Source organism: Lissotriton helveticus, chromosome 3_1, assembly GCF_964261635.1.
Source record: "Lissotriton helveticus chromosome 3_1, aLisHel1.1, whole genome shotgun sequence".
Classification (NCBI taxonomy): domain Eukaryota; kingdom Metazoa; phylum Chordata; class Amphibia; order Caudata; family Salamandridae; genus Lissotriton; species Lissotriton helveticus.
This window is the reverse complement of record NC_136061.1, coordinates 473,062,600-473,074,818: the sequence shown is the minus strand read 5'-3', so window position 1 is coordinate 473,074,818 and position 12,219 is coordinate 473,062,600.

The window sequence follows — 12,219 nt, the reverse complement described above, 5'->3', positions numbered from 1 at the left end:
TAGAAATTGAGGAAAGGGCTCTGGTTGGGAACATGTACATGAAATGTAATTGAAGGATACAGGGAAGAGGTACCCTGACCCACTAGGTTCAATATATATTCACTGACAAAAAGAAGGGTTACAGGGAAATTATTGTTAGGGTCAGATTTTACTCATGCAAAACCAGAGAAATTCAGCAGTTATTGTTACCCGAGTTAACTATAACATACACCTTTGCAGTCTTTACTTATGAACTCATATATTACATAACTCATGACATGGTCATTGACATCACTCAAGGCATCGCTGATGACATATCAAATGATATCACTGATGTCATAATTGATCACATCATCCATTAAGTGTGAGTGTTTTCTAATAGTTTATGAGCGATTAGTATATGTGGTAAGCAACTACATTACATACATTAGTATAGTTTGTGCACTAATAATGACTGATAATATTTCTATGTATTATGTGAGTGGCTGTATGTCTATCTGTATCTGTATGAGAGTGGGTGTCTGAGTGGCTGTATGTGCATGTGAGTGAGTGTGAGAGTGGCTGTATGAGTGACTGGGTATGTCAGTGGTTGTGTGACTAGCTGTACTGGTTAGTGATTGGCTGTGTGAGCATCTGTATAAGTGAGTGAGTTGATGTGTGAGTAGTTGTATGGGTGAGTGAGTGGATGTTTGAGTCCCTGTATTGGTGGGTGTGTGGGTCTGAGTGGCTTTATCGGTATACTAGTGTATGTATGAGTGGTTGTATGGATGAATGAGTGGACGTATCAGTGGTATATGGGTGAGTGAGTGGGCATATATGAGGCATGTAAAGGTTAGTAATAAGGTGTGAGACGGGCTATATGGGTGAGTGGTTGGGTGCAGATGTGTTGTATGGGTGAGCGAGTGGGTGTAAGTGAGTGTATGGGTGAGTGAGTGAATGTGAGTGTGCTTCTTTGGGTGAGTGTTTGCTTGTGTCATTGACTGTACAGGTTAGTGAGTACGTTTTAATATCTGTATGAGTGACTGGATGTGTGAGTGAATAAATGGGTGAGTGAGTGGCTTTATGAGCAACTGTATGGGTGAGTGAGTAGGTTTGTGAGGAGCTGTATGGGTGACAGACTCAGTGTGTGAGTGCTGTTTTGGTATATGAGTGGGCGCATGAGCAGCTATATGTGTGAATTAGTGGTTGTGTGAGTGGCCTATAAGTGAGTGGATAAATGAGTGGGTGAGTACCTGTATGGGTCAGTGAATGGGTATGTGAGTGGTTCTGTGGCTGTGTGTGTGGAAATATGAGAGGTTGCATGGGTTTGTGAGTGGGTGTGTAAGAGGATCTGTGGATGATGACATCAGTGATGACAATTGAGATGTCATCAGTGATGCCACGGACCATGTAATGAGTGATGTATATGTGAGGTTATAAGCTGTGCATTGCAAGGGCATATATTACATACCAAATGGGAGCACAGCAAATTAAAAATGTCCCTGTCCTACTAGGAACTGCAAGCAGCACTGATGGGACAGCAGGATGGATATATGGAAATAGGCATCCTGCACGTCTAACGCCGCCATCTAGTTTCCAGGGTTGAGGAACACAAGGTTAGGTTGGGGTAGACAAGACTATGGGCAGTCTGAACATTTAGATTTTTTCCTTTTGGTGAAAAGCGCTGAGAAGGTGCAGGTCTAAAATAGGACTACGGCCTCTGTCCTTCTTGGGTAACAGAATGTATTGGAAACAACATCATACTTCTGGTGCAGGCATCCTCTTGACCAGAAGGGTTTGAGCTTCCTGCTGCAGAATGGACAGATGGTCCTCTGTCAGTCATTGGAGGGACATGGAAATCCAGTAGTGTGAGAATTAAAAGTATGGCATATCCCCGCTGAATAATTTGTAGTACCCATCTCTAAAATGTAATGGCCTGGCATTCCGGCATGTTTTATCTGATCTTGCCTCCGATTGAGTGTTTGTGCTCTGCTAAGGACATGCTAAAGGAGTTTGAACGATGGGGCGGCCTGGGGGGTAGTGGACTTGATGGCTCTCGGACCTTGCTCACCAGAGTGGTAGGCATCATGGACATCATGCATCAATTATGTTACATCTTTGCTTTTTTATATATATAGCGAACAAGGACAAAACACTGAAATTCCCCTTCAGTAAACCTTTTCATTTATTGACCAGGCCCTGCTGCCAACCCCCACAGTAGCAGGGGAAATGTCCTACTACCAACGGCTGCTGCATGTGTCACAAGGCCTTGCACTGCAAGTGGTAGCAAAAAGGTTCTGCAGATGCTGCACTGGACCTTCAGTGCAGGCTCATCTCCAACTATTATGCCTTAGCTCCTCCTGCTTTCTAAAATTCATTTCTGTTGGCATTAGGACTCTGCAGCCTTTACCACTACTTACCAGGACTAAAGAGTTTGTGCTCACGCCTTTAAATGATAGAATTGGCTTACCCTCAATCAGCACATTTAATGTACTTATAAGTCCCTATTAAAGTGGTACTATCTGTAAACAGGACCTGGAAATTAAATGTTATTAGTTGGACTGCAACCCTTATTGTTCTATCCTCTTCAGTAGCCATTTATTTGCCTCAGGTTTGCTATTGCAGGGTGTGTGCAATTTTAAATTGCAAATTCGACTTGACGAAAGAAAAACTTTTGCCAAGCCTAAATCTTCATTTTCAATGGATTATCTTTTGCCAAGCGTAAACCTTCATTTGCATATGTCACCCCTGAGGTAGGACGTAAACAACTCACAGGGCATGGTGCAGTGTATTTGGAAAGTTGGACATGAACTTTTAAGTTTTACATGTCCTGTTAGAGAAAAACTGTGTTTTCACTACTACAAGGCTTACCTCTCCCATTAGGGTTACCTTATTACAAACAGTAAGTGGTAACGTTTCATAGGGAACAGGTAGAAATATCATGTGCACTCTATTAAGAATTGTAATTTAAAATCCTCTTTAATGATGTCATCAGTGATGTCATTTGAGATGTTAGCAGTGATGTAATCTGTGATGTCCCTGACCATTTAAACATGAGATCCTTGAGACCAAGGATCAAAAAACCTGTTTTTTGTCAGTAAATGGTATTCACAACACTCAATAGTGTCGGAATAGCTCTGATAAGCCAGAGAAAGAAAAATGATATTTCTTTCTTGTGTCCCCTCACTCATCAGGGTTTCCCCACGGTGACATGTTTCATCATTGGGGCCATCCCAGCCCTCTATGGACTGGGGCGTGCTGCGACTAGCGAACTACGCAGGAGCACTTTGATTTGTGGACTATGTGTAGTGCAAGGTGTATTGTGAAGGTGGAGTGGTATGTGTATAGTGGATTAAAAACTACCTGCCTAGTGAGCTATAAATGATTTATTCTTGCTCCTGGGTGGTACATTAAAATCAGGGTTCTAGGGATCCTACTAGCAATGAGTTAAGTGTGCCTATCGGTTTTTGTCAACATGTTTCGAGCTCCCCAAGCTCTTCTTCAGGACTACGCAGGGACCAGCCCTTTGTTCACCACTCCTTAATGTGCTCAAGTAAGAAACTAGAAAAATAAGCAATTTATTTACTTTAGAATGCTGCAAATTAATAAGGCATGCATTAGTACATACGTTACGCTAATATTGATCACGTAGTATATGTAAGAAGACCTAACTTGGCCCCCTTGGTCACGGAGTGTTGTTCTTATCCCCTCCAATTTGGTTTTCTGGATCGACCGGCTTTTGAACCTACACTCCAACCTCCGGACCGCATTACCATGCAATTAAGTCACATCTGTTGTATCTTGTTTGCCTTTTAATGTATTTTAAAAGACAAAACCTCCACAATTGCTTCGGAGCTCAGACACCGAGCGGCCATCCCCTAACACCTTACGCCATGCCCCAAGCAGAAATTGTTTAAACTTGACAATGGTAGTGGAACCAACCCATTGGAAGTGTTCAAAATTCAAATGCAGCAAGAACAATTCAATTCAGAATGATTTTAAACATTTGCGTACAGTTTATCATGCAGTGTGGTCAGTGGAAGCTGATGGTAGAGGATGTCAAACGTAACAGAGCTGCTAAGTGCACCAATGTCAACCCACCATCAGTTTTCATTCTTAGATCAACAACTTAATCCACAACTAATGACTCAGTCCTCATGGAGAGATCAACACTCACTGGATATGGTGTAGCTGTTCATGATACACAATGTAGTCACACAAATGCTCAATTACAAGCTTTTCCTAAACTGTACATATAGAAGGTAATTGTGATATTCAACATTGGCGTGCTGGGATTATTGTATCCAAGAAGGGCCCAAAAGGACCCAACATATTAGAGCAGGTTATAAGATTACATGTAGATAACTATGCAAAGGTCAGGTGGGGCCCAAGTGGGGAGCTAACAAAACAAATACCAATAAAGAGGGGAGACCGTCAAGGATGTGTGTTGGCCCCCTCATTGTTCTCGCTGTCCGTCAACGATATTCCATCATGCATGGAAGCTTGTAGTAATGACTCGCCAAAATTGGGAGCAGAGAGGGTTTCATCCCTCCTTTTCGCTGACGACACAATACTCATATCTCAAACACCCCGAGGTCTTCAGAATTTACTAGACAAATTTCTGACATATTGCAACACAAAGGGCCTTGAGATTAATGAAAAGAAAAGAAAATACATGGCTATAAATCCCCACCAAACTTTTAAAGAAAATTTGATGCTAAATGGCCTCAAATTAGAACATGTCAAGAATTTCAGCTATCTGGGTGTTTCCTTAGACTCTAATCTAACATGGAAAACGCAGATAGAAAAATGCAAAATAGGATTCAGGCAGAATCTGTTACCTATAATCAAGAGACATGGTGATAGCATAAACAAAGTAATTTCACCAGCATTAGAGATTTTTAAGTTTAAAGCGCAGTCAGCTGCATTATATGGGGCTGAATTATGTAGACATAGGTGCAAAAAATCCTTTGAAACTGGTGAAAATAAATTTTATAGGGCTTTGCTAAGATTACCAGTTAATACGCCGTTGGTCCCACTATTTCTAGATCTTAATATGAGATGTACTGACCACCACGCAATTTTAAGACCCCTGATGCTCTGGGTTAGACTTTGATCGATTCCTGAGCTGACGGATTATAAGGATGGTCTAAAAGAAATTATGGAACTAGACTGTTGTAACAAAGTTCTATGGCTTAGACATGTTAGATCTTGGTTAATAAAAATTGGTCTTGTACATTTTTGGGATGATCCGTCCTTGCTAAATCAAACTTCGAAAACACTTTTAAAGATGACATTTTGGGCATATGCGAACAATGATGTGTCGAGTAGAAGTGCATTTGGACCATTAACAACTAGCTTTTTAATGTTTAAAGATATAGCAACTTATGAAAGTTTTTAGATGAGGTGTATCCACCATTAGTCAAGACACTCTATATGAAATATAGATATGGTATCTTGAGGACTAATGTTTGTGTAGCAAGGTGGTCTCAAAAGAGCAACACTCAATGTACTCTATGCCCTAGTGAGAAGGAGGATGAGTTACATATTTTGGGCCTTATTTATGAGGCCGGTGCGTCACTTTTTCCCATTTTAAAAGTGACGCACCGGCGGCGCAAGGCCTTCATAAATAAGGCCCTTTGTTCTTTTGTCCGGCCTACGCAATACCCAGAAAATGATGGATCAAACCCCTTTGCATAAACATAGGCACAATATCATATAAAGAGGCTGGAAGAATTTTAAAAACTGATACCAGCCAAGTTATTGTCTTTGGTATAAGTAGATTTTTATTAGCCTCATGTTTCTTAAGAATGAAAGTGGGCCTAAAGCTAGAGTAGCCTTTACCTGGTTTGAAAATGCGAGAAGCACCTTGTGAAATATAACAGTATTGAACGGTAGAAGCTATTCATTTACTAGTATCTGCAAGATGTATATTCGTCCATTTTTATCCTACATAAATGCCTTTTTATTTTTTTAATTATTTGGGATGTTTTTAAATCTAATCATATCCACACTCAAAACTGTGTCAGAGAATTTAGCAAAGTTTCTTTTTTACTTCTGTCTTTCTCTATTGTGTCAAATATGTTTAAATGAATTATGTCCTATATGTAAATGTATATATATTACATGCATCTGTTATGGTACAGAAAGTATTGAAATAAAGATTTCTTGAACTTGAACTACATATGTTTTAAATTAGTATATGTGAGTATTGATGTATATAAGTGAGTATGTTATGTTATGTTATGTTATGTTAAAACGGGTCTTTTATAGCGCACGGCTACTCTGGGGAGTGTCCCGGCGCTTTGCCAAAAACCCGAAAAAGAGACCAGGGCCAAAAGCAGGGCAAGAAACAGAGGTCTGAGGTATATGTCTGAGAGAGAGATTCTAAGACTTCCTGTATAAATAAGTATAAGTTTCTATAAGTGATTGTTTAGGAGAGTAAGTATGTGTACGAATCTGTAGAAGTTAGTGTAGTGGTGGGTGTATAGCTGTATATGCAAGTAAATGGATATTTGATAGTTTATTTGCATGTGTGAGTATGTGTGTGAGTAACTCTATAGAGTGTCAGTGTATAACAGGATGTATAGGTGTATGAGTACATATGATGAGTGAGTATATGTATGAGTGACTATATAGAATTGTTGGTGAATGAGTGGATGTGTATGTATATTTTGGAATTACTGTATAGGTTATTCTAACTGGAATTGGTATCTTAATTTTCTTGAAAATGTTAGTTTCTATTTTTGATCGTGTGTATCAAAGGTTATATTACAGTGAGAGGAGGTCCGCCACAAAGATAAGGTCATCAGTGATGACATCAGGGATGTCATTTGAGATGTCATCAGTGATGTCATGAGTGATGTCACTGACCATGTCATGAGTGATGTAATATGTGATGTCATCAGCAGTGCATTGCGGGCGCGCAAGTTATAGTTAGCTGAACTAACTATAACGGAGGAATTTCAAAGGTTTTGTATGGGAGAAATGTTCAGCTAACTATAACGTGTGAAACCTATGTTTTTTTCAAAGTATTTCTAAGGTTTTTTAAATGCTAATTTCTAACTATAACCTGTGTAAAACCTATGGTTTTTTTCAATGAATTTGCAAGGTTTTTTAAATGCTAATTCCTAACTATAACGTGTGTGAAACCTATGTTTTTTTCAGTGAATTTCAAAGGTTTTGTAAATGATAATTTATAAATGTATTAATTATTATGTCTTTCTTTTTATACTAATTTCTTATATTTTTAATATAAATATGTATATTTATTTTATTTTTTAGATTATATTTCATATTCTTATTATAAAAAATGAACAAAACTAAATTGCAAAGAAATTTTTGGATTAATAATTGCTTGACGTTGGTTGCAAGTATAACACAGCTCCACCAATGCTCCTTCCTTGTGAGGGAAGGTCGGGACCCTTTTTTACCAAGTACTTACAGAGGGATGGGCGATTCTCCTCTAATGGGTAATTGTTGATACGGGAGGGAAACCGGCTCCCATCAGGGATGTCTAAATTACATTGCTAGGAGGAGCATGTGCTGTATACCCTCTTACATTAGGAGGTGTTGTGAATTTCTGCGTACCCTCTCGGATGGGGAGGTGTTGTGACTTGTTGTTATTTGCGAGCTCCTCGGCAATGGTCTTATATGTTGTCAGTGTTTCTTTCTTTCTTGGGTAAGTATTGTGAAATGTGGTGTCTTTCTGGAACCTGAGAAAGGATGTGGTAAGTAATGACCTGGTGACTGACAGAAGCACCAAAACATACAGAGAAGTAGGTCATTACAGCATGGCTTTAACATTTTTGACAAGGATCACACTGAGTGTCTGTATGAAATAAGGAATTATATTTTCACATTTTTCAATAATGTCACCTGTGTCTGCTAACAGTTTACAACTCTAAGCTTAAAGGGTACTCTGTGCCTGTGTCTCACCTCACTCTGTGCCTGTGTATCATCTCACTCTGTGCCTGCCCCATCTCTCTCTTTGTGTGTGTCATTTGGTAAAATGTATGGCTTTACGTTTTTGACAAGGATCACACTGAGTGTCTGTATGAAATAAGGAATTATATTTTCACATTTTTCAATAATGTCACCTGTGTCTGCTCACAGTTTGCATCTCTAAGCTTAAAGGGTACTCTGTGCCTGTGTCTCACCTCACTCTGTGCCTGTGTATCATCTCACTCTGTGCCTGCCCCATCTTTCTCTCTTTGTGTGTGTCATTTGTCTGTTTACGTGTGTCTCATCTCACTCTGGTAAATGTTTTATGGTAAAAAGTATGGCTTTAACATTTTTGACAAGGATCACACTGAGTGTCTGTATGAAATAAGGCATAATATTTTCACATTTGTCAATAATGTCACCTGTGTCTGCTCACAGTTGCATCTCTAAGATTAAAGGGTACTCTGCGCCTGTGTCTCACCTCACTCTGTGCCTGTGTGTCATCTCACTCAGTGCCTGCCCCATCTCTCTACCTCTCATCTAGAGATAATACACACGCAAACAGACAAATGACACACACAAAAAGAGAGATAGGACAGGCACAGAGTGAGATGACACACAGGCTCAGAGTGAGGTGGGACCCAAGCACAGAGTACCTTTTAAGCTAAGAGATGCAAACTGTGAGCAGACACAGGTGACATTATTAAAAAATGTGAAAATAGAATTCCTTATTTCATACAGACACTCAGTGTGATCCTTGTCAAAAATAAAACCATACATTTTACCAAATGAAACACACAAAGAGAGAGATGAGGCACACATAGAGTGAGATGCCACACAGGCACAGAGTGAGGTGAAACACAGGCACAGGGTACCCTTTAAGCTTAGAGATGCAAACTGTGAGCAGACACAGGTGACATTATTGAAAAATGTGAAAATATAATTCCTCATTTCATATAGACACTCAGTGTGATCCTTGTGAAAAAACAATAAAGACATACATTTTACCAAATGACACACACAAAGAGAGAAATGAGGCACACATAGAGTGAGATGACACACAGGCACAGTGTGATGTAAGACACAGGCACAGAGTACCCTTTAAGCTTAGAGATGCAAACTGTGAGCAGACACACGTGACATTATTGAAAAATTTGAAAATATAATTCCTTATTTCACACACTCAGTGTGATTCTTATCAAAAATATTAAAGCCATACTTTTTACCATAAAACATTTACCAGAGTGAGATGAGACACATGCAAACAGACAAATGATACACACAAAGAGAGAAATGGGGCAGACACAGAGTGAGATGACACACAGGCACAGAGTGAGGTGAGACACAGGCACAAAGTACCCTTTAAGCTTAGAGATGCAAACTGTGAGCAGACACAGGTGACGTTATTGAAAAATGTGAAAATATAATTCCTTATTTCATACAGACACTCAGTGTGATCCTTGTCAAAAAACAATAAAGCCATACATTTTACCAAATGACACACACAAAGAGAGAGATGAGGCACACATAGAGTGAGATGACACACAGGCACAGAGTGAGGTAAGACACAGGCACAGAGTACCCTTTAAGCTTAGAGATGCAAACTGTGAGCAGACACACGCGACATTATTGAAAAATGTGAAAATATAATTCCTTATTTCACACAGACACTCAGAGTGATCCTTGTCAAAAATATTAAATCCATACTTTTTACCATAAAACATTTACCAGAGTGAGATGAGACACATGCAAACAGACAAATGACATACACTAAGAGAGAAATGGGGCAGACACAGAGTTAGATGACATACAGGCACAGAGTGAGGTGAGACACAGGCACAAAGTACCCTTTAAGCTCAGAGATGCAAACTGTGAGCAGACACAGGTGACATTATTGAAAAATTTGTAAATATAATTCCTTATTTCATAGAGACACTCAGTGTGATCCCTGTAAAAAAAACATAAAGCCATTCATTTTACGAAATGACACAGAAAGAGAGAGATGGGGCACGCACAGAGTGAGATGACACACAGGCACAGAGTGAGGTGAGACACAGGCACAAAGTACCCTTTAACCTTAGAGATGCAAACTGTGAGCAGACACAGGTGACATTATTGACAAATGTGAAAATATAATTCCTTATTTCACACAGACACTCAGTGTGATTCCTATCAAAAATATTAAAGCCATACTTTTTACCATAAAATATTTACCAGTGTACGATGAGACACGTGCAAACAGACAAATGCCACACACAAAGAGAGAGATGGGGCAGACACAGAGTGAGATGACACACAGGCACAGAGTGAGGGGAGACACAGGCACAGAGTACCCTTTAAGCTTAGAGATGCAAACTGTGAGCAGACACAGGTGACATTATTGAAAAATGTGAAAATATAATTCCTTATTTCATACAGACACTCAGTGTGATCCTTGTAAAAAAAAGCCATATATTTTACGAAATGACACACAGAAAGAGAGAGATGAGGCACGCACAGAGTGAGATGACACAGGCACAGAGTGAGGTGAGACACAGGCACAAAGTACTCTTTAACCTTAGAGATGCAAACTGTGAGCAGACACAGGTGACATTATTGACAAATGTGAAAATATAATTCTTTATTTCACACAGACACTCAGTGTGATTCTTGTAAAAAAATATTAAAGCCATACTTTTTACCCTAAAACATTCACCAGAGAGATGATGACATAAATGCAAACAGACAAATGACACACACAAAGAGAGAGATGGGGCAGACACAGAGTGAGATGACACACAGGCACTGAGTGAGGTGAGACAGAGGCACAGAGTACCCTTTAATCTTAGAGATGCAAACCTTGTAAAAAAAATAAAGCCATACATTTTACCAAATGACACACACAAGGAGAGAGATGAGGCACACGTAGAGTGAGATGACACACAGGCACAGAGTGAGGTGAGACACAGGCACAAAGTACCCTTTAACCTTAGAGATGCAAACTGTGAGCAGACACAGGTGACGTTATTGACAAATGTGAAAATATAATTCCTTATTTCACACAGACACTTAGTATGATCTTTGTCAAAAATGTTAAAGCCAAACTTTTTACTATAAAACATTTACCAGAGTGAGATGAGACACACGCAAACAGAAAAATGACACACACAAAGAGAGAGATGGGACAGGCACAGAGTGAGATGACACACAGGCACAGAGTGAGGTGAGACACAGGCACAAAGTACCCTTTAACCTTAGAGATGCAAACTGTGAGCAGACACAGGTGACGTTATTGACAAATGTGAAAATATAATACCTTATTTCACACAGACACTCCGTGTGATCCTTGTCAAAAATGTTAAAGCCATACATTTTACCAAATGACACACACAAAGAGAGAGATTGGGCAGGCACAGAGTGAGATGACACACAGGCACAGATTGAGGTGAGACACAGGCACACGGTACCATTTAGGCTAAAAGATGCAAACTGTGAGCAAACCCAGGTGACATTATTGCAAAATGTGAAAATATAATTCCTTATTTCATACAGACACTCAGTGTGATCCGTGTAACAAAAAAGCCATACATTTTACCAAATGACACACACAAAGAAAGAGATGAGGCACACATAGAGTGAGATGACACACAGGCACAGAGTGAGGTGAGACACAGGCGCAGAGTACTCTTTAAGCTTAAAGATGCAAACTGTGAGCAGACACAGGTGACAATATTGAAAAATGTGAAAATATAATTCCTTATTTCATACAGACACTCAGTGTGATCCTTGTCAAAAAAATAAAGCCATACATTTTACCACATGACACACACAAAGAGAGAGATGAGGCACACATAGAGTGAGATGACACAATGGCACGGAGTGAGGTGAGACACAGGCACAGAGTACCCTTTAAGCTTAGAGATGCAAACTGTGAGCAGACACAGGTGACATTATTGAAAAATGTGAAAATATAATTCCTTATTTCATACAGACACTCAGTGTGATCCTTGTCAAAAAACATTAAAGCCATACATTTCACGAAATGACACACAGAAAGAGAGAGATGGGGCATGCACAGAGTGAGATGATACACAGGCACCGAGTGAGGTGAGACAGAGGCGCAAAGTACCCTTTAAACTTAGAGATGGATATTGAAAATCATAAATACGTTATATGCGCGATCTACGCTCCAAACTTAGATGAACCTAAGTTTTTTGATGATCTGAATATAAATTTGTTGGGGTGGGATGGGGAGCTCATTATAATGGGGGATTTCAACTGTATTATGGATTATCAAATAGATACTACTAGGCCAGGAAGCTTTCAGCGGATGCGTAA